Source organism: Cervus canadensis, chromosome 21 (assembly GCF_019320065.1).
Source record: "Cervus canadensis isolate Bull #8, Minnesota chromosome 21, ASM1932006v1, whole genome shotgun sequence".
Taxonomy (NCBI): Eukaryota; Metazoa; Chordata; class Mammalia; order Artiodactyla; family Cervidae; genus Cervus; species Cervus canadensis.
The window spans coordinates 24,977,654-25,001,840 of record NC_057406.1 but is presented as its reverse complement, the minus strand read 5'-3'; the positions used below and the strand labels follow the sequence as shown (position 1 = coordinate 25,001,840).

The following is a 24,187-nucleotide window of genomic DNA, read 5'->3' as shown; positions in this document are numbered from 1 at the left end:
GCATGGCAACCCACTCCAGTGTTCTTGCCTGGAGAATCCCACAGACAGGAGCCTGGCAGGCTACAGTCCATGAAGTCTTGGCGTTGGACATGACTGAAGTGACTTAGTACTCATGCGTACTTAGTAAGTTTTTATTGTTTCCAGTGGCTCTGAGGGAGAAAAAGTACCCTCAAAGCATTTTCCTTCTTGGCAGAAGCATTATTATTGTTCCTTTTTTAAGAATAGGAAAATGGGTTTTGGATGTTAGGAAATTGCCCCTGGGTAAGCTTGCTCACCCATCTTCTTGGAGAGCAGCAATTGGGCCATCTTTATTTTCTAAAAGGAGATTATCCTCATTTGAGCCTCTGTACGGTTTGCAAGGACCATGAAATATGTTTAGGGATCATGTGTGGGCAGAGGTGATCTATGCTGTGGATCATTTGTCTACTTAGTTGATGGATAGTTGGTCATTTTTCTTTTTTTTTTTTTTCCGTCTTAAGCACTTGAGCCTTGATCAGCGGAGTCTTTGATTTTCTGTCTTGGCACATACAGTTGTTACCGGAGCTTGCCACTCCAGTTTCATCCTATTTCCTTCATGGCAGGGAAGCCTGCATGGCTCTTGACAAAACAACCCTCCTGGAGGTGTCAACAGTGGCAGTTGAGGTTAAGCATCGCCCTGGTATAAATGCTGAGTCTCGTATCTCATCGAATGCAAAGACTCGTTTAAAAAATTTTACATTTCTGCATCCTGGAATGAAGCAGTTCCATTCATAAGAGAGCCGGGAAATACATTATATTCTTCCCGGCTAACTAGTTCGTATGCGACTATGTGCTGCTACGTGCTAGCCTTTCCCTTCTACAGGGGATCTTCCCAATCCAGGGATTGAACCCAGGTCTCCCACATTGCAGGTGGATTCTTTACCAGCTGAGCTATCAGGGAAGCCCCTTTCACTTTGTGTAAACGCTGAGTCTCATATCTTACCAAATGCAAAGACTTGTTTAAAAAAATTCCATTTCAGCATCCTGGAATGAAACAGTTCAATTCCTAAGAAAGCAGGGAAATGCACTGTATTCTTTGTGGCTAACTAGTTCATATGCTACTATGCTACCGTGCTGCTCCGTGCTATCCCCAGGGTGTCTTTGCAGCTAAATTATAAAGGAAAAAAAAAGGACAACATTCCTCGTGTCACATGCTTTCTCCATAGTCAGGCTTGGGGTTTATGAGGGTAGAGTTCAGCCAGTCCTCAAAGTTACTTATGTAAGGACCACACCCTCCACCAGTGAGAAAACAGCATGCCCTTCTCTATTCTGTCAGATGGTCTGTGCAGGTAACTTTGTATGACAAGAAGCAGGTCACTGAGCTAATGTGCTAGCTTTTGTCACTGATGTCATCAAGCTAATGCACCAGACCTTAGAGTTGCAAAGAGCTCTTGGAGATACCCTAGCTTCCAGCTTGTGTGTGTGTGTGTGTGTGTGTGTGTGTGTGCGCGCGCATGCACACTCAGTCGTGTCTGACTTTTTGTGACCCCATGTTACAGTAACCCACCAGGCTCCTCTGTCCATGGAATTGCCTAGGCAAGAATACTGGAGCGGGTTGCCCTTTCCTCCTCCAGGGGAATCTTCCTGACCTAAGGATCGAATCCATACCTGTGTCTCCTGCATTGACAGACAGATCGTTTACCACTGAGCCACCTGGGTACTAATTAAGAAACTATAAGTTTACATGACATGTCCAAGGGCACAGAGTTAGGAATAGTATTAGCAAAGCAAGACCTAGTATGGACTTTGGTGTTCTGGGTTCTTTCTAATCTCAGTTCAGCGCACTGCATGCATGCTCAGTCGTGTCCGACTCTTTGCAACCCCATGGACTGTAGCCTGCTGGGTTTCTCTGTCCATGGGATTTTTCAGACAAGAGTAATAGAGTGTTTTGCCATTTTCTTCCCCAGGGGATCTTCCCCACCCAGGGCTTGAGCCTGTGTGTCCTGCATTGCAGGCAGATTCCTTAGTGCTGAGCCACCAGGGAAGCCCTTTTTAAAGTGCTTACATGACACAAATATATGGAGTTTCAGAATTACTTAAGAGAGAACACCAAATATTAAAAAATGTGTGTTATCAGAAACAATCACCTGTCTCCCTTGGAGTGTAATATTTTGTAACTCTTAGAAGAGGTTGCTGAGTTTAAGCTATGCTGACACTTAGCAGCTGGAAAACTGTTAGCTCTTTTCCCATTGACTTCAGTAAAAGTAAATAAAATTGTTAGAAAAAGCAGCACATGTTTTTAAGCTGATTTGTGGAAGTTCCTGAGAGATGAAGGCACTTCCTCCACAGAAGTTGGAGGAGAAGTGCCCACTGTGTATTATTATGTTTCATAGAAGGAAATTGGAATGTCTCTACAGTTTCATGAGGCTTTTGGGGGGCACTTTTTTGTATCTATCTTTCATAATAATTCTTACGTCCCCATGATTATAAAAACATACATTGCCTCAAAGTTGGATGTAAAGGTTAATTCTGGTTTTATTGATTGCAGTTATACAGGTGGGAATGTGTTCTCATAGAGAAAGGCTCTAATAGGCATGTGTGTGTGTGTGTGTGTGTGAGATAGTCTCTCAGTCATGTCCAACTCTTTGCAACCCCATGGACTGCAGCTCGCCAGGCTCTTCTGTCCATGGAATTTTCCAGGCAAGGATACTAGAGTATGTTGCCATTTCCTTCTCTAGGGGATCTTCTTGACTCAGGGATCGCACCCAGCTCTCCTGCATTGCAGGCAGATGCTTTACCATCTGAGTTGACTAGGGAAGCCCGTAATAGGCACAGACTTTGCTAAACAGAAGTCAAGGTGATATCATGCCCTTTTAGAATTCTGTGATCCTATTGAAGTTCTCGGGTCCATTGTTTTTATCCTGGTACTGGCTTTGCCTTTGTCTTCAAACGATTTCTAATAGTCCTAACTATCTCCTGCCTCTACTTCGTAAATATCCAGAATCTAGACCTTTTCTTTCTTATATATAAGTAAACTCAACTGTTCCTTTCTATACAAATGTACACACCTCATTTGCAATAAATTTATAGCAAAAGAAAAAAAAATCACTTTAATTCTATTTAGATGCTATGTGAATTCAGGTGAAAAACAACCTCTGACCATTATTTTCCTCTCTGTGGTAGAGTGGCTGAATTTATTCTGTATCTACTACTTATTAACTTTTTGAATTTTTTTAAATTGAAGCATAGTTGGTTTATAGTGTTTCAGATGTACAGCAGAGTGTTTGTTACACATGTGTATATATTGTATATAATATATATATTACATATATATTTCTTCTTTTTCAGATTGTTTTCTATTATAGGTTATTACATGATACTGAATAACGTTCCCTGTGCTGTATAGTAAGTCCTTGTTGGTTCTGTATTTTATGTATAGCAGTATGTACCTGTTAATCCCAAATTCCCAGTTTATCCCTTGCTCCCCTTTCCCCTTTGGTGACCGTAAGTTTTTCTAGGTCTGTGAGTCTGTTTCTGTTTTATAAGTAAGTTCCTTTGTATATATTTTTTCAGATGCCTACTTCCTGCTTTTTTTTAAGTTTCCTATTTAGATAACTACGTAGTGACACTGGCGTGTTATTTAGCTCTGTACCTAGCCTAACTCCTGAGTACTGTGAGCATAGTCATGGTCCCTACCTTCTAAGTTTGCAGTGACAATTAAAAGAAAGTGAGTAGATAGGACACACTCAGAGTGTGCCTGGCACATAGTGCTCTCAGACTGTTAGCTGTTACTGCTGCCCCTTCTCTTCCTCTTTGTTCCAGTCACTTCTGTTAGCAGTCACACAGTAGCAGTTTAGTTTAGTTCTCTTAGCGCATTGACCTATAAAATCATTTGGCTTAAACAGGGGGACAGCAATTATGCTAGCTAAACAATATCAAGTTTATTTACTAAAGAGCTGGAATCAATTTGGGGCTATTTAGAAATATTAAAATAAACTTGTGCTTGTTACGAGCGCTGCCTTTTAATGACATCCAGTCATGCTCCTCCCCATTTTTTCTAACTCCCTCAGCCTGTGGGCCATTTTCCCAGTTGCTCAGAGTTGGGAACTGTGGGAATGGAAAGAAATGCAAATGTGGCATTACCAGCCTTGTGATAATTCCCTCTTCAAATTTCTACTTCCTTTAGACCTCAAATAGCCTGCTTCCCCAAACAGATCTATCTTCACCTCACAAACAAAAATCCACACAATGTGATCCAGGAACATGACAGCTTGAAGTGATTCTCCCCTCCCTGGCTGACCCAAACACCTTTTTTCACTTATTAATTCACAGGAGAGTTGTGTTTGCTCTGTTTCCATTCCAGGTGCTCAAATCCAGAATTTCATCCCTGGAAAATATTTTTGTTGTTTTGATTTATAAATTGACTCTGGCCCAATAGTGGACATGTTGTTATAAAAACTTCCATTTCTGCCCAAGTAGTAATAATAGTTCATTTATTTCTCTCTCATTTCCTGGGTTCTTAAATTTGAAGTACTTTCAGTTACCATTTTGTAGATTTTACTGCCTTTGTTGTTGTTCAGCTTCTAATTTGTGTCCAACTCTGTGACTCCATGAACTGTGGCATGCCAGGCTTCCCTGTCCTTCACTATGGCCCAGAAAGTGGAGGTTGCTCTGTTGTGTCCGACTCTTTGTGACTATACAGTCCATGGAATTCTCCAGGCCAGAATACTAGAGTGGGTAGCCTTTCCTTTCTCCAGGGGATCTTCCCAACCCAGGGATTGAACCCAGGTCTTCCACATTGCAGGCGGATTCTTTACCAGCTGAGCCCCCAGGGAAGCCCACTGTGTCCTAGAGTTTGCTCAAATTCATGTCCATTGAGCGAGCGATGCCATCCATCTCATCCTCCGCCGCCATCTTCTTTTGCCTTCAGTCTTTCCCAGCATCAGGGTTTTTTTTTTTTCCAATGAGTCAGCTCTTCACATCAGGTGGCCAAAGTATTGGAGCTTCCGCTTTAGCATCAGTCCTTCCAATGAGTATTTAGGGTTGGTTTCCTTTAGGATTTACAGGTTTAATCTCCTGCTGTCCAAGGGACTCTTAAGAATTTTCTCCAGCACCACAATTCAGAAGCATCAATTCTTCGGTGCTCAGCCTTCTTTATGGTCCAACTCTCACATCTGTACACAACTAATGGGAAAACCATAGCTTTGACTATACAGACCTTTGTTAGCAAAGTGATGTCTCTGCTTTTTAATATGCTGTCTAGGTTTGTCATAGCTTTCCTTCCAAGGAGCAATCCTCTTTTAATTTCCTACTTTAATTTTTTCAATTCTTCTTTCCGATTATCTTTTATTTTATTTAATTTAAATTCAGATTGTTACCTGGAATAGTGTTAAAAAGACAACATTCTCATTCAGAGTTGTTTTTGCATGTATTTGCCAATAGGGCGTTGTTTCTGTTCATCACTTTTGAAACACTGAAAGCGCTTTCAAAAACATGCATAAATTCTTTGTTTTAAAGTTACTAATTATCCTAGGTTTTAAGTGATGAAATCCTGAAATAACATTTTCAGAATGAATCTCTCAGTCCCATCCTTTTCAGAATTTTGTAGTTAGGTTTGACTCAATCTGACTTTATAGATTTATAAGTTGTTGTTCAGTTGCTCAGTCACGTCTGACTCTTCACAACCCCATGGACTGTTGCACACCAGCCTCCTCTGTCCTCTGCCTTTTCTGTTCTTTTTCTTCTAAGCAATTAACAAATGATATATTATTATATTTGTTATTTTACTTATTTCATTCTGGCTTCCCCACTAGATTATAAGCACCATGAAGAAGCACCACTAAATTAATCTAAATTTAGTAAAATTCAAATTTCAGTTCCTCAGTGGTACTAGTTACACTTCAGGTGTTGAATACTTGTGCCCAGCTACTACACTGAACGGTGATGACATTGTTCTTTTTCATCAATGGAAGTTTTATTTAACAGTGTTTATCTTGAGCACCAATAACTATGGAAGAGTTATTAGTAAATCCATGTGAAGGAGCAAATGCATGAATAAGGACTGTTATTGGCTTGTGCCGATGTGCCGAAAAACGCTGGATGAATCTTGTTTGAGTAATCGTTTACAAAGGTCATTTTGGCTTTTAATTCAGGAGTGTTGACGTTGCCCCAGCCAGCTTCAAAATACCAGGTTTGTCATTAGTTAAATGAAAGTGTACAACAGTGGTTAAAAGCGTGACTGGCGGTCAGCTCTCAGCCGTGGTACACAGCTACCACGGCCAAGTTACCTTTACTTGTAACTTTTGTAGGTCCCAGATTTCCTGTTAAAATAGGGATAATAAACTCTTATAACCTCATAAGGTGGTAAGAATTTAGTAAGATAATGTACAAATAGTGCCTGGCACAGTGGCTGACATCCTAAAATGCTTAATAAATGAGCATTATTTTTTTTTACAATAGTAAACAGAGATATGTCTGTTTTTTAAAATGTCCATTTTGTTATAATTTGGCAGACGTTTTTTAAAAGTAGTACTGTCCACAGTCAAAGCTTATATTTACTGTCTTTTAAGTATGAAATTTCATAGCCTTGATTTAAAAAATTTTCCCATGGGACTTAAATTTTTCTTCCTTTAGTTTTTATGACTATAAAAATATCTAATCTCTGAAGAAAAGAAAGCTTCACTCTATTATGGGCAACTTGAATTTTAAAAGGAATGCACAGATATCTCTTGACTTTTGTTTGAGGGGAACACACAAAGAATTTGTTCCCAGATACATTTATTTTAAAAGGCATCTCTTTGGAAAAAACTATTTAAAAATCTGTTTAATTAAAATGAATGAATTAGTGGCTATTTACCTAAGGATAAATTTCAGGTTTCATTTAGGAACCTAACTCTGTTGTGCTATGATTTAATTTCTGGAAAAATAGTTACAGCATTTTTTGTTAACAATAATGCCTGATTTAGCTAGAGATGTTGCCTCACTTTTACATATTATAATGTTTCTTTCCTGGAAATTGAAAATAGCATTTGTTGTTACAAAAATAACAGGCAGTAAATTGTATACTACCAAAATATCAGCTGACTTTTTGTAAAGTGAATTACCTTCATTTTGTGTGTGTGTGTGTGCTTTTACTCTGACTTCTATGGTAGTTTTATTTTTAGTATAAACTTGTACTCATGTTTCATAGCCACCTTAACTTCTCAAGTTCATATTAGAGGTGACTTGAATTTTTCTCCTGAGTTTCTCATTAACAGATATCTGTCCATTTTCAGGCTATGAAAATATGTTAGATATGTAATATCCTAAATAAGAAAAGAATTTGAAAAAGAGTAGAAAAAAAAATATAATTTTTTTTAAAAAGGGAAAAAGCACATTTTACGATATGATAAGAAACCACAAGTCAAATCATGTTCCTTTTAAAAAAATTATTTTTAATTTCTTTTTAATTGAGGGATAATTACTTTACAATATTGTTTTGGTTTCTGCCATACATCAGCATGAATCAGCCATAGGTATACTTACCTCGCCTCCCTCTTGAACCTCCCTCCTGCCTCTCACCCCATCTCACCACTTGAGGTTGTCACAGAGCACCTGATTTGAACTTGCCATGTTATATGGCAAATTCCCATGAGCTATCTAATTTTGCATGCAAGCCGTGTTCTTAAGTACAACTTAATAGTAATAAAGATGATGTTTTTGATTAAAAAAATACATTAGAGAAAGAAGCAGATTAAGCACATACATTTATTCCACTCCTTCCAAGATGACAGTGAAGGGATTTTTAAAATGCAGAAACTTGGTAAGACCAAGGGAGCCTGGAAAATCCAGAAATGATTGTAACTAGCCTACACATCCTGAGAAACAAACCCAGGCCTCTAGGGAGAGGCACTGAGGTTCACATCAGAAAGGCTCAGCAGTGAGGGTGAGGTGAAAACAGGAGGAAGAGGTGGCAGTGTGTTTCCAGAGAACTCAGACCCCAGGCACCTCCCCACTGTCCAGCAGGACTGGAGGTTTACTCCGTGGAGAACTGAAGTGGAGAACTCTTGAGCGGGAGATACCAAGGCACAGATGGGGGGTAGAGGCCTAATACTTAATAAGTAGTGAGACACCCTCCGGGTACTTCAGCTCCTCCCCCCAATTTTGGAAGTCAGGTATGTATTCTCTAGGTGTGAAACCAGAAGATGCTTCTTTGAGGACTGTGATCCATTTGTGCAGAAGACTTGTAGGTACTGATGGTTGGGGTCTCCAGGTGGAACAGCCCACCCAGATTACCCTGCAGTGTTAGAGTACTCAGCCCACCTGTTAACAAGACCCGCGCATTGACCCCGACTTTCCAGTCAGCTGTTTAGTGCTCCATCTCCAAGGTGAGGAACAGCCAGTGATCACCAGACATTGGAAGAAATCCAGAGACCAAAACAAACCTAGATTAAACCAGGAAATTGACAGAAACAAAGACAATGAAGGGCGAATAAAATTTTTAAATACTGTGATTAATATTCTCAGAAATATTGACGACTACGCTGCAATTAGGAAATAAGAGGTGCTATAAGGAAAGAAACATATAGGGCATGAAAATGTACTCCTGAAAATCAAAAATTGATGAGGGACATTGAGAAATGAAAATGTATTTTGAAGATGAAGTTGAGGAAGCCACTCAAAAAGTAGAACAAAAATAACAGGAAATGGAAAACAAAAGAGAATAGACAAGAAAATTAGAGACTCCGTCCAAGAGGTCCTATTCTGAATAATAAGCTTTTTTTTTTTTAAAGAAAATTTTAAAAAAATGTGAAGAAACTGTGTAAGAAATAACTCAAGAAAATTTATTAGAATTTAAGGAAAATGATTTTAAAAGTTAAAAGGTGTATTGAATTTCTAATATATTTAATTTTAAAAAACACTCCTACACTGATGTATTCATGAAAACATCAGGGGAGAAAACTGAAGATCACCAAATTCCAGAACTTGCAGGAAAAAAAAAAGGCCCTTATAGAATACTGAGAAACAGAATGACCCTTGTCATCTCAGGAAAAACAGTGAAGATACAAGAGCAATGCCTTCAAAATTACAGGGCAAAAATAATTTCCAGTATGAAATTTGAAACTGAGACAAACTATTGATCATCTACGAAAGTAGACTAAACATGTTTACAGTTATATAAAGCTTCAGAAATTACCTTTCTCATCATACTCTTTCTCAGAAATTTCCAGGAGTATGTGCTTTTCCAAGATTTAAAAAAAAAAGAAAGTGGGAAACTTGGGATCCAGGAAACAAGGAAAGTAGGAGAAAGATGAGGGTAATGAAGAGGAAGATGCTGAATTTGGGTACCATGATGAAAGCTTGCTGGAGGCTTAGAGAGTAATCAGTTCTGATCACGGTAGGAATATATAGAGATCAGAGAGAGATGCCCACAGAAAGAGGAAAAGGATAGACTAGATGGTGTTTAAATGTATTGAAAGGAGACCACCACTTCTGGTGGACAGTAAAGGAATGAAATTAATAAAAGTACATAGGAGAACTAAGGATCAAGGGTAAGAAAATTATTAATGAAGAGAAAAGATTGTATGAAAAAGAAACTTAACCTCAGTGTACTGTGAGTGGCAATTGCACAGACACAATGAACTGAACTTTGGTCTAACCAAATATGATAAACATGTAACTTTGCCTTTTGTGATACTCATTCTCATCGTATCTCCAGCTTCATTCCTCGTTCTGTCCTCCCTCTTCAAGTTATTCTGCAGTAACTCTGAACTCCTGAGTTTCCTAACTGTGTGAAGCTGACTCTTATCTTCACTCTTCCCTTTTCTCTTGTGGTTTACCTGGTTCATACATCATGAACTGAAGATCTGAAGGAAGGCTTTTAGGAACTGAATTGTCCTCCCCTTCCCAATAGGAGGTGCTCACCTAGACTTCTGCGCTCTGCTTACCACGTTGTACCATAAATGATCCTTTTGATGCCTCTCCAGCACTGTACCATACATTTCTAAAGGTCTTTATCTTGCCTTCTTTGATTCAGTCCTTTTTTGAGGGAGGTTTTGTTCTGTAGATCCACTCCTGATCTAGTTCTCCTGAACTCCGTACTATGCTTTACATTACCTGTAATGTGCTCATTTCCTAAATACTCCTTTTCTTTCCTTTTTTTTTTTTCCTCTAAAATTTCCCCATCTCTGTAAGATGGACACATTTTCAAGGAAGGCTTTGTTAGTGCTGGATCTTCTGTGAGTTTGATGGGGTGCCACGGGTTATTTTCTTAGCAGGAACACCTACTATTGAGCAGTTATTTTCATATTCAACCAAATGCAGGTGATCACTGGAATTGACATTTTTTGTTTTGACTATTTTCTGTTGCATCACTTTCTAACAGTATACTAGGACTGCCTCTGTTTCTGAGGATAAATGAAAAATAGTATTTTGAAAGGAGTGCATTTTTATATTTGTCAAAATATAAATTTTTTTATGTGTCAAAAAAATATTAAGCTGTATTGAAAAATAGGAATAAGAAAAAGTTCAGAATGGTTTGAGAGTTTTACCTTATCTGCCTAATCATGAACTTTCCATGGGCTTGTAAAGTTATGTATGTTGCGCTTGATATGCTCTGATACCTAGAGCAGTACACAAGGTCTTCTAGCAGAGTGAAATACCTGCCCCCGCGTAACCACTATGCTGATATTTGGGTCTGTAAAACCGTGTCTTGCTAAAACAGATCAAACAAATTGAAATAATGAATAGTCTTTGATAAGATGTGAGACCTCCATCTCTTCTTATCAAATTAATCAATGTTTGAGTGATATGGCAGACAGGGAGAGATGAAATTAAGATGGGAAGTAGCATCCCTTAATAAAGTATCTGAGAAGCAGAGTAGGGGTGATGTGAGCATGTGCATTATAATACATCAATAAGCGGATCTGATCTTCATTTGTACAGAATTGCTTTTTTTTCCTCTAAAGTCCTGTATCAATCCTGATAAGTGTTCAGCTTAAACATTTTTACTTCTAATAACCTTAAGGAGATGTATTTATGTTTTGGAAAAGTGGGATGAATTCAGCACAACATTTGCTTAAAGGTGACATTTCCCATTTTGTGGGTTGTGAGCATTTCTAAAATTATGTTGTCTAGTTTGTAAAACATGGGTCCTCTTAAGGAGCTGTACTGAAAATTTCAGAGCGAATTGCTTGCCACGTTCTGTTTATTGTTTAACATCCTTTGCTCTAGGTAATGCTGAGGAAGGGAATCTTGGCAACAGGGTAGTTAAATATTAAAATGTTATGTCTCATACGTGGGTCAGAGCTCTTCTCACTGTACCTGTAAGGTTTTATGATGTACTATTTTTAGGGACCATTTAGTACATCATAATGAAATTTGAATTCAAGAGTTTCGATTTCACTAAGGATAAATTTAGAACTTTTTTTTTTTATTTTTTGGTCTGTCTCTCCACCCAGCTGGGTTACGTCGTCAGGCCCAGATAACTCTTTGCTTGCCTTTGTTAAAAGATATGTTGACCTGCTATAATTTAGTGTAGGGTACTACCATGGAAAAAGGACGTTTAGCAATTAAGATATATCATATATCATATGAAGTCTTGATTTCCTCATGGCTTTTGTTTTGTATCAGTCAATGGCACCAAGTCTAATTTTGGAAACCTTCCACCAAAGTTCATACAATATCAGTGAATAGTAACCCTCCAGGCTGATGTACAAGAAGAGGAAATTTGAAAAAAAAAACATTACTGGGGGAGGTGGCAGGTGGTGTGGGTGAGATGGCCTTCTTGACTTCTTTTTCCAAAATGTTCTCTGAATTCTGCTCAGTTGAGGCATGAATTGACAGAAAAAAAATCTATATTTTTATTTGTACCCTGAGAGAAAATGTCCCCAGTGAGTATTTTCTCGCCCCTTCTGAGAATCTGTGCCCAACAACTCTTTACTTCTGGGAAGATGGGAACGTCTTAAATAATGTTTACTTTTTAAAATTCTGATCGTCTTTTGCTGGTGGTAGCCAGGGTTTTTGTTGAGGGTTATAATCTCTCTCATGCCCTGATTTTAGTTGCTTTCTTGGTTTCATTTTCTAGTTCTTTTCTTTCTCTCTCTCTCTCTCTCCACTTTCTCTCTTTAGCGGTATTCTGTATCCAGCACAACTGAAGCTTGACTCAGACCTTCTCTGGACCACCTGAAATAGGAGTTTTACAGGGGTTTTTATTTGGTGAAACTAAACTTCTTTTTTATTTTTCCATCTTACCGGTTTAATATCTTTTTTAAAAAAATAGAATGAATAAAGTAATGGTGGGAAATACACACAAATCTCTATGTAGAATAATTCATAATGATTTGTGTAGATAGTCCTTCCTCAAGGAGATGGAGCATCACTCTCCACCCCTTAAGAATGTTCTATACATACTGACCTCCTTCCCAAGAGGGCTTGTGTGATGGTGGTGAGGAAGGTCACTTTATCATGGGGAGACCTGACATGCTGACAAGGTCAGCATAAACCATGTGGAGTCAGGGTAGCGACATGTACTGCTCTTGGTATGGTGTGATGAGAATGGCACGTGTCTCTCTGTGTCTTTCTTTCCAAAACCTATAACTCCATTCTAGCCACAAGAGAAAAATCAGTCAAACCCCTACAGAGAGACATCCTACAGAATAGCAAAGTACAGCACTCCCCAGAAAACTGCCAAGGTCATCACTGCAAGTTGAATTGTGTCCCCTCAAAAGAAATGTTCATGTCCTACTGCCCTGTACATATTAGCGTGACCTCATTTATTTATTTTTAATTTAAAATTCTTTTAAGTTGAAGTATGGTTGATTTTATAATGTTGCATTAATTTCAGACATACAGCAAAGTGATTCAGTTATATGTATTCTTTTCCCATATAGGATATTATAGAATATTGAGTATAGTTCCCTGTGTTTGCAGCATGACTTTGTTGGTTGTCTGTTTTATACACAGTAGTGTGTTTATGCTATTTGATTCCTGGGTTGGAAAGACCAATTGGAGGAGGGCATGCAACCCATTCTAGTATTTTTGCCTGAAGAATCCCACGGACAGAGGAGCCTGGTGCGCTACAGTCTATAGGGTCACAGAGAATTGGACAAGATTGAAGTGACTGAGCATGCACGCATAGTGTGTTTATGTTAATCCCAAACTCCTAATTTATCCCTTCTCCCTCTCCCCTTCAGTAAGCATAAATTTATTATGTTTGTGGGTCTGTTTTGTTTTATAAATTCATCTGTATCACTTTTTTTAGATTCCACATATAAGCAATGTCATATGATATTTGTCTTTCTCTGTCTGGCTTACTTCTAGTGTGATAATCTCTAGGTCCATCCATGTTGCTGCAAATGGCATTATTTAACTCTTTATGGCAGAGTAATACTCTACTATATATATTATATGTATATAATATATATATGTTTATAAACCACATCTTATTTATCTGTTCATCTATTGATGGACATTTAGGCTGCTTCCATGTGTTAGCTACTGTAAATAGTGCTGAAGCAAACCCTGGGGTCTATGGATGTTTTCACATCATGGTTTTCTCTGGATATATTCCCAGGATTGGGATCACTGGGTCATGTGGTAGCTCTATTTTTAGTTTTTTAAGAAATCCCTGTACTGTTCTCCATAGTGGCTGAACCAATTTAGTTTGGTTGTGAACCCCCCATTCAGATAGGGTCTTTGTTGATGAACCAAGTTACCGTGAGGTCATACTGGACTGGGGCAAACACTAATCCACTGGCCGGTGTCCCTGTGAAAGGAAGGGAACTTGGACTCAGAGGCACACCAGGGAGAGGCCATATGGAGGCAGAGACGGAGGCTGAAGTGCTGCATCTGCAAGCCAAGGGAACCAAAGGTTAGCAGCAGCCATCAGAAGGTAGAGGAGCAAGGGAGAATTCTTCCCTATAACCTTCACAGAGAACTTAGCTCTGCTGACACCTTGATTTTGGACTTCTCACCTCCAGAACTATGAGAGAATAAATTTATGTTGTTTTAAGTCACCTAATTTGTGATAATTTTTTATTCCAGCCCTTTCAGTCATCAGAAGCATGGAAAGTTTGAGAAATGGTCACACTCTAGAGGAGCTTAATGAGACATGGGGACTAAATGTAATGTGGTATTGTAGATAGGATTCCAGAAAAGAAAAAAAAAATTATTAGGTAAAAAGACGAAGGAACTCTGAATAAAGTATTGACTTTAGTTAATAATAAAATATTGATAATGATTCATTGTGACAAATATACCATATTAATGTAAGATATTAACAAGGGAATGGGGAACTCAATTTTCTGTGCTATCTTCATAATTTTTCTATAAACCTAAAATGATTCCAAAATTTAAAATTTTATTTCAAAATACTGTAGTTTTAATAAATAGCTGCAGTTTTAATAAGACTTCAAGTGTATTCAGTGGACTAAATGAGTCTCTTTAAAGGGGTGGCAGGTGGTGAGGAGGCACCTGAATCTACTTTAGCTGATTAATTACATCACAGGGTACTTTTGAGTCAAAAATTTCCACTGATAAAGTGTGCTGCTGCTGCTGCTAAGTCACTTCAGTCATGTCCGACTCTGTGTGACCCCAGAGATGGCAGCCCACCACCAGGCTCCCCCGTCCCTGGGGTTCTTCAGGCAAGAACACTGTAGTGGGTTGCCATTTCCTTCTCCAACTGATAAAGTGTATGCCCCTTTAAAAATCAATTTGTTGTGGCCTTTTTCACAGAACTAGAACAAAAAAATTTTTAATTTATGTGGAAATACAGAAGATTTCAAATAGCCAAAGCAATATTGAGAAAGATGAATTGGAAGAATCAGGGTAACTTACTTCAGACTATAGTACAAAGTTACAGTCATCCAAACCATATGGTACTGGCACAAAAACAGACATATGACAATAGAATGATAGGTTAGAAAACCCAGAAATAAACCCATGCATCTAATATCAATTCATCTACAACAAAGGAGGCAAGAATATACAATGGAGAAAAGACAGTCTCTTCAATAAGTGGTGCTGGGAAAACTGGACAGCTACATGTAAAAGAATGAAACTGAAACATTCTCTGACACCATACACAACAGTAAACTCAAAATTAGATAACAACCTAATTGTAAAATGAGGCACTGTAAAAGTCCTTGTAGGAAAACGTAAGTAGAACACTCTTTGACATGAATACCAGCAATATCTTTTTAAATCTGTCTCCTAGAGTGATGGAAACACAAACAAAATAAAACAGGAAGTCAGTTTATTGTAGCAACCAGTCCATAAGACTGTAAGTCCACTATTAGTCATGGAAATAATATAATGTGGAAGGTACACATTTTGATGAAAGGTTTTATCGAGCCTGTATAGGGAGGGTACATGTAAAAAGGAAAACTCATACATAAATAAATATATACAGATTTCATTTTAAATTCCTCATACCACTTGTGAAATTTCATGGAAACCTTGCTCAGAAATTGTTCAAGATCTGATCCAACCACCAGCTCTTCCCCACACTCCCAGTAGCAAACTCCATGTTCCTGTTCAGGAATTCCAGTTCCAACTGCCTGACCTGCTCTCTTTGGAGATCTGAGTCCCAGATCCATGGATTTGCTGAACTATTTTATTTTATTTTTTCAAAAATTTTATGGGACTATAGTGGCTTTACAGTGTTGTATTAGTTTCCTCTAAACAGCAAAGTGAATCAGCTATATGTATGCATATATCCTCTCTTTTCTGGATTTCTTTCCCATTTAGGTCATCATGGAGCACTGAGTGGAGTTCCTTGTTCTATATAGTAGGTTTTCATTAGTTTCTATCAGTTCAGTTTAGACCCTCAGTTGTGTCAGACTCTTTGTGACCCCATGGGCTGCAACACGCCAGGCTTCCCTGTCCATCACCAACTCCCACAGCTTACTCAAACTCATGTCCATCGAATTGATGATGCCATCCAACCATCTCATCCTCTGTCATCCCCTTCTCTTCCTGCTGTCAATCTTCCCCAGCATCAGGGTCTTTTCAAGTGAGTCAGTTCATCCCATCAGGTGGCCAAAGTGTTGGAGTTTCAGCTTCAGCATCAGTCCTTCCAGTGAGTATTCAGGACTGATTTCCTTTAGGAATGACTGGTTGGATCTCCTTGCTGTCCAAGTGACTCTCAAAGAGTCTTCTCTTCTTCAACACCACAGTTCAAAAGTATCAATTCTTCAGTGCTCAGCTTTCTTTGCAGTCCAACTCTCACATCCATACATGACTACTGGAAAAACCATAGCTTTGACTAGATGGATCTTTGTTAGCAAAATAATGTCTCTGCTTTTTAATATGCTGTCTAGGTTGGTCATAGCTTTTCTTCCAAGGAGCAAGCATCTTTTAATTTCATGGCTGCAGTCAACATCTGCAGTGATTCTGGAGCCCCCCCAAATTAAAGTCTGTCACTGTTTCCATTGTTTCCCCATCTATTTGCCATGAAGTGATGGGACTGGATGCTGTGATCTTAGTTTTCTGAATGTTGAGTTTTAAACCAACTTTTTCACTCTCCTCTTTCACTTTCATCAAGAAGCTTTTTAGTTCTTTTTCGCTTTCTGCCATAAGGGTGGTGTCATCTGCATATCTGAGGTTATTGATATTTCTCCCAGCAATCTTGATTCCACCTTGTGCTTCATCCAGCCCAGCATTTCACATGATATACTCTGCATATAAGTTAAATAAACAGGGTGACAATATACAGCCTTGACGTACTCCTTTCCCAATTTGGAACCAGTCTGTTGTTCCATGTCCAGTTCTGACTGTTGCTTCTTGACCTGCATACAGATTTCTCAGGAGGCAGGTCAGATGGTCTGGTATTCCCATCTCTTGAAGAATTTTCCAGTTTGTTGTGATCCATGCAGTCAAAGGCTTTGACATAGTCAATAAAGCAGAAGTATATGTTTTTCTGAAACTTTCTTTTTTCTATGATCCAGTGGATGTTGGCAATTTGATTTCTTGTTCCTCTGCCTTTTCTAAAACCAGCTTGAACATCTGGAAGTTCACAGTTCACGTACTGTTGAAGCCTGGCTTGGAGAATTTAAGCATTACTTTGCTAGCGTGAGAGATGAGTGCAGCTGTGCGGTAGTGTGAGCATTCTCTGGCATTGCCTTTCTTAGGGATTGGAATGAAAACGGACCTTTTCCAGTCCTGTGGCCACTGCTGAGTTTTCCAAATTTGCTGGCATATTGAGTGCAGCACTTTCAGAGCATCATTTTTTAGGATTTGAAATAGCTCAAGTGGAATTCCATCACCTCCTCTAGATTTGTTCGTAGTGAATCTTCCTAAGGCCCACCTGACTTCCCATTCCAGGATGTCTGGCTCTAGGTGAGTGATCACAGCATTGTGGTTATGTGAGTCATGAAGATCTTTCTTGTATAGCTCTTCTATGTATTCTTGTCACCTCTTCTTAAAACCTTCTGCTTCTTTTAGGTCCATACCATTTCTATCCTTTATTGAGCCCATCTTTGCATGACATGTTCCCTTGGTATCTCTAATTTTCTTGAAGAGATATCTAGTGTTTCCCATTCTATTGTTTTCCTCTATTTCTTGGCATTGATCACTGAGGAAAGCTTTCTTATCTCTTCTTGCTATTCTTTGGAACTCTGCATTCAAATGGGAATATCTTTCCTTTTCTCCTTTGCCTTTAGCTTCTCTTCTTTTCTCAGCTATTTGTAAGGCCTTCTCAGACAACCATTTTTCCTTTTTGCATTTCTTTTTCTTGGGGATGGTCTTGATCCCTGCCTCCTGTACAATATCATGAACCTCTGTCCATAGGGCACTCTATCAGATCTAATCCCTTGAATGTATTTGTCATTTCTACTGTATAATCATAAGGGATTTAATTTAGGTCATATATGAATGATCTAATGGTTTTCCCTACTGTCTTCAATTTCAGTGTGAATTTGGCAAATAAGGAGTTCATGATCTGAGCCACAGTCAACTCCCAGTCTTGTTTTTTCTGACTGTATAGAGCTTTTCCATCTTTGGCTGCAAAGAATATAATCAATCTGATTTTGGTATTCACCATCTGGTGATGTTCATGTGTAGAGTCTCCTCTTGTGTTGTTGGAAGAGGGTGTTTGCTATGACCAGTGTGTGTTCTCTTGGCAAAACTCTGTTAGCCTTTTTTCTGCTTCATTTTGTACTCCAAGGCCAAGTTTGCCTGTTACTCCAGGTATTTCTTGACTTCCTACTTTTGCATTCCAGTCCTCTATAATGAAAAGGATGTCTTTTTTGGGTGTTAGTTCTAGAAGGTCATGTAGGTCTTCATAGAACTGTTCAACTTCAGCTTCTTCAGCATTACTGGCTGGGGCATAGACTTGGATTACTGTGATATTGAATGGTTTGCCTTGGAAATGAACAGATTATTCTGTCGTTTTTGAGATTGCATCCAAGTACTGCATTTTGGACTCTTATTGACTGTGATGGCTATTCCAGTTTTTTCTAAGGGATTCTTGCCCACAGTAGTAGATATAATGGTCATCTGAGTTAAATCCATCGATTCCAGTCCATTTTAGCTTGCTGATTCCTAAAATGTCGATGTTCACTCTTGCCATCTCCTTTTTGACCACTTCTAATTTGCCTTGATTCATGGACGTAACATGCCAGCTTCCTGTGCAGTATTGCTTTTTAATGCATCGGACTTTATTTCCATCACCAGTCACATCCAGAAATGGGTGTGGATTATTAGTTTCTGTATAAAGTATCAATTGTGTACATATGTCAGTGCCAATCTCCTAATTCATCCTATCACCAGCTTACCCTTTAGTATTCAGGCATTTGTTGTCTATGTCTGTGGGCAGTTAGTCTCTTTAGCTCAGTTTCTTCATCTGTAAAATGGAAAAGAGTTACTTCTTTCAAGAATGAATGTAAAGATTGAATAAGATAATGGATAGACAATGTTTAGCACAATATGTGATACAGTGCAAACAGTTGATGAATAGCAGATGTTCTTTTTAAAAGTAGCACATTTTCCCAAATCAGTATAGTATTAATGTTTTGAGCTGAGATGTTAGTCATTTCTCATATATCATATCAAAGAGGTGTATATACACTGATGATATCATCATAGCAATAAGAATTAGAGGGAAATACTCAGATAGTTCTAACAGGGTATATGTGTCTTTTCTTTGTGCTAGGCCTTCCTAAGAAGTCTATTAAGTACTAAACATATAATTATGACTAGAGTGTTTCTTGTTAGTTGCTTGTTAAGTTTTAGTAACAAGTATTTTTTTCACCTAGTTGTTAAGCCAGTGACATGCTGAATTGAACATAGATTTTCCCCAGAATTATGACCTAACTTATAAACAGCCTAAGTATTGTCTCAGAATTATGAAAAAAAAGAATCGAGATAATTATTTTAAATGACTGCAATGTATTGTGCCTTTAAGGCACAGAATTATTCTTTCTACATGGAGATTGGCCTTGAGAAAATACTGTGCTTCCATATAGCCTAGAAATTATTGTGATACTTTAACAAGTGTTAGATACTATTGTCATCATCATCATTTTTTTTAAATAACAGTTTAGTGTTATTATTTCCCTAAGTTTTTTCACACACAAAATTTCTCTATTCCTAAATGGGCAACCAATGACATAGAGAAATAGATGATGACTTTTCTACAGGTGACAATACTGGTAAGATGTATTGAAAAGTGATTGCTCTAGAAGACACAGAAGGAGTTAGAATATGTGATGATTCAGAAGGTTTAAATTATACTTTTTGGTCTTTTTTATACTGTAAGCACAATCACTAATAGACAATGTCACACGGTATTGGTAGAAATTAAATTTCAGTGGTCTTTTACTTAAAACCCTACATAATGATAATCAACCTCCTGCAGTTTGGTTATCACTTAGATCAAGAGAAAAAAATTAAGTTGAAATTGAAATACAGTTGCTTCAAGATAGGTACTTGGTCACACATAGGCTAACAAAAACTTAAATGAACAAGAAAACAAAAATCTGTGACGTTTTTCTTAGGGCATATGTCATTTCAGAACAGCTTAATATGCAGAGAGGGCTGCTGGTTGTGTAGTAGCTAGATTGTGTAGTGGGATACTGACATTGAATAATGCCTACAGACTCATTAATCAATTTGTAAATGGAAAAGAATAGGGAATATAAATTATTTATATTTGGGATCTTAAATTTTCTGATAAAAGTTTAGCTTGCTAGTTTAGCCTTATTATAGCCTTATTTATTTCCTCTTACAGTGATTTTCATACATTTTATTTGCTTGCCTTTGAAAATTTCAGTGTTGAACATTTTTGATATGCTTAACTTAGATCTTAAATTTATCCTCCTTATCTTTGTAATTGCAAAGGAATGCTATTTTCTGGAGAAAATGAGGGGAAAATTATAGTAACTGTGACTTACAAAAAGTGTTTTCATAAGGAGATTGATGCTCTTATTTCCAATTTGCTGGAAGCTATTATGAAGATTTTAGTGTACACTTTTAGTAGAATTAAGTGGTTACTGTATAGTAGAGTTAGCTGAATTTTTCTACCCTTAAGAGCAGTGAAGAAAAACTTTGTCTCAGTTTTTGAGTTGTTTTGTCTAAGAGTTAATAAAAGTAAAAGCATATAATTTCTCAGTAAGAGTTGATGATTCTTCTATATCTGTACCTGTATGTAGATACATATATATCTACATATGTGTATATACATATATATACACACACATATGCATATATTGTTGTTGTTGTTGAGTCGCCCAGTCATGTCTGACTCTTTGCAGCCCCATGGACTGCAGCATGCCAGGCCTCCCTGTCTCGCCTCCTATCCTGGAGTTTGCCCAAGTTCAGGTTCATCGCATCAGTGATGCCGTCCAGCCATCTCATCCTCTGACGCCCTCTTCTTCTGTCCTCAATCTTTCCCAGCATCAGGGAATTTTCCAATGCATCATCTGTTCGCATCAGATGACCAAAATACTGGAGCTTCAGCTTCAGCATCAGTCCTTCCAGTGAGTATTCAGGGTTGATCTCCCTTAAGATTGACTGGTTTGATCTCCTTGTTGCCCAAGGGACTTTCAGGAGTCTTCTCCAGCACCACAGGTTGAAGACATCAGTTCTTTGGTGTTCTGCCTTCTTCATGGCCCAGCTCTCACAACTGTACGTGACCCCTGGGAAGACCATAGCCTTGACTATACGGACCTTTGTCGGCAGAGTAATATTTCTGTTTTTCTACACACTGTCTAAGTTTGTCATTGCTTTCCTGCCAAGAAGCAGTTGTCTTTTGATTTCATGGCTGCAGTCACCATCTGCAGTGATTTTGGAGCCCAAGAAGAGGAAATTTGTCACTACTTCCACTGTTTCCCCTTCTATTTGCCTTGCACTAATGGGGCCAGATGCCATGATCTTGGGTTTTTAATATTTAGTCTTAAGCCAGCTCTTTCACTCTCCTTCTTCACCCTCATTAAAAGGCACTTTAGTTCCTCTTCACTTTCTGCCATTAGAGTGGTATAATCCACATATTTGAGGTGGTTATGTTTCTTCCGCCTGTCTTGATTCCAGCCTGTAACTCATCCAGCCCGGCATTTCTCATGATGTGCTCAGCGTATAGATTAAACAAACAGGGTGACGGCACACAGCCCTGTCATACTGCTTTCTCAATCTTAAACCAGTCTGTTGTTCCATACAGGATTCTAACTTTTGCTTTCTTATCTGCATACAGGTTTCTCAGGAGACAGTAAGATGGTCTAGTATTCCCATCTCTCTTAAGAGCTTTCCACAGTTTGTCATGATCCACATAGTCAAAGGCTTGAGTGTAGCTGATGAAACAGAGATAGATGTTTTTCTGAAATTCCTTTGCTTTCTCCTTAATCCAGTGAATGTTTGCAATTTGATCTGTAGTTCCTCTTCCTTTTCTAAACCCAGCTTGGACATGTGGAAGTTCCTGGTTCGCATAATACTGAAGCCTGAAGCCTAGCATGCAAGAGTTTAAGCATGACCTTACTAGCATGGGAGATGAGTGCATTTGTCCAATGGTTAGCGTGTTTTTTGGTGCTACTCTTTTTGGGAATTGGGATGAGGATAGACATTTTCCAGTCCTGTGGCCACTGCTGGGTCTTCCAGATTTGCTGACATAATGAATGCAAAACCTTGATGGCATCATCCTTTAGGGATTTGAATAGTTCTGCTGGAATCTCATCACATCCACTAGCTTTATTAACAGCAGTGCTTCTTAAGGCCCACTTGACTTATGTAGAGATATGTATCTACATATGGTATATATGTGTGTCTGTGTGTGTGTATATATATATGTATGCATATATGTGTATGGCCTATAGTGGCTCAGTGGTAAAGAATCTGCCTTCAATGCAGGAAATGCAGGTTCAGTCCCTGGGTCGGGAAGATTCCCTGGAGGAGGACATGGCTTCCCATTCCAGTATTCTTGTCTGGAGAATTCCATGGGCAGAGGAGCCTGGTGGGCTAAGTCTGTGGGGTTGCAAAGAGTCAGACATAACTTAAGCAATAGAGGACTCAGCATATATATGTGTGTGTATATATATATGGTCCATGTAGGTGTAAATTGGATATATCTTTTAAAAGAAACATTTGTAATTGTTTCCTTTGCAAAGAGTGCTCTATATTGCTTTGTTTAAATATCTAAAAGCCTCCACAATGCTACATGAGCATCTGTGACAAATGACACTATGGTTGCTAAAGAGGAAAGTTTCTATATTTAAAATTCAGTTTAGCAAATCAACATTTTCTATTCCTTTTTCAAGTGTCTCATTCTGACAAATCACTATTTTAAAACAAAACACAAACCATGCATTTATTTGACTGTCATGAAGAATTAAACATGAAAAAGATGAGCTGTGGCTATCGCTTTTCACTAAAACCACCTGCTGTGGTTTTAAAATGCAAACTAGATCAAAATCACTACAAACCCTGGGGGTTTAATTTATGTACTGAATGAAAAGCAGCTTGTTTTAAAAGAGTACTTTTTTTTTTTTACCTTTAGAAGAAACTTGTACACCTATCTCATTTGATCTTTCATTAGCCCTGTGAGCAAGAATTACCTCTGTTTTACTGATGAAAAAATAGAGACAGAGGCTTAATTGACTTGCTTAGGCTAGTTAGTGCCAGAAATGGTGTTAAAGTTCTAGGCTTTTGTGAAAGCCTCTGTCCCAACCTTTAGCTCCCTTGGAGGCTCAGCAGTAAAGAATCCACCTACAGTGAAGGAGATGCAGGAGACGCAGGTTTGATCCCTGGGTCCAGAAGATCCTCTGGAGGAGGAAGGGGCAATCCGCTCCAGTTTTATTGCCTGGGAAATCCCATGGACAGAGGAGCCTGGTGGGCTACAGCCCATGGGGTCACCAAGAATTGGACACTACTGAGCAACTGAACACACACGCACCACACAAGGACACCATAATGTTATCTCAGGCCTCTGTCCCGGCCCCGATTCTAGAATGTAGCAGTGGTGTGCTCTCTCTTGATCCTATAGGCTTGTGAGAACCAACTGTGAAATATTCAGGATTTTGTAAGCTGCTGTTAAACCATTGCTAGCTTGGAATGGGCCATAGTGGGAATACAGGAAGCATTACAAATCAGGGTTCTGTTTTTCTCTAGAGAACTGGTTTACCTCTGTGCACTGATTGTATCTAAGTATAAACCAAAGGAAAATCAACAACAATAATAAAAACAGAAACAGTAATATAGCATAAATGTAATGTTATGGGTATACTATTTACCTAGGTTAAAGATCAATATTTCTTTGTTCCTTAATTTAGAAATTTGCTTCTAAGCTATGAATAAATATGGACAAGACTCTCAGAAAATGATGAATTAAACTTGAGTGTTTTGAGGACCTTTATAAATCTTATCCATTCTTAAGAACTAGGTCAAGTTCCAACCCTTTCAAAAATTATGGTGTTTGCCTTGCTTTTCCTATCTCAGAACCTCTAACAGATTTAAAATAGAGCCTTATCCCTTGGGACCTATTTACTGTGTGTTTCATATGGATTGGTTTTGTCTCCATAAGAATACAGTAAACTCTTTGAAGAATAGGATGTAGATATCCAGTCCATGCTTTTTTCTTTGAATTAATATCTAATGAACACCTAGCCTGTGCCTGGTACCATTCTTAAGGCTTAAGAAACAGCAGTCATCAGATAAGTCTCTGCCCTCATGGAGCTTAAAGTCTAATGAAGAATCAGGAATTAGTTTAAACAAATGAGAAATTACAACTGTGGTAAATACTTTGACAAATTGTGTATCGTGCTGAGTG

At 38.4% G+C, this 24,187-nt stretch overlaps 1 protein-coding gene across 9 annotated transcripts in view; it reads left to right on the top strand.

The window, feature by feature from the left end:
• Positions 1 to 24,187, top strand: part of EPS8 (epidermal growth factor receptor pathway substrate 8) — a 202,753-nt gene that overhangs the window by 103,271 nt on the left and 75,295 nt on the right. The gene's annotated exons all lie outside the window — the stretch shown is intronic.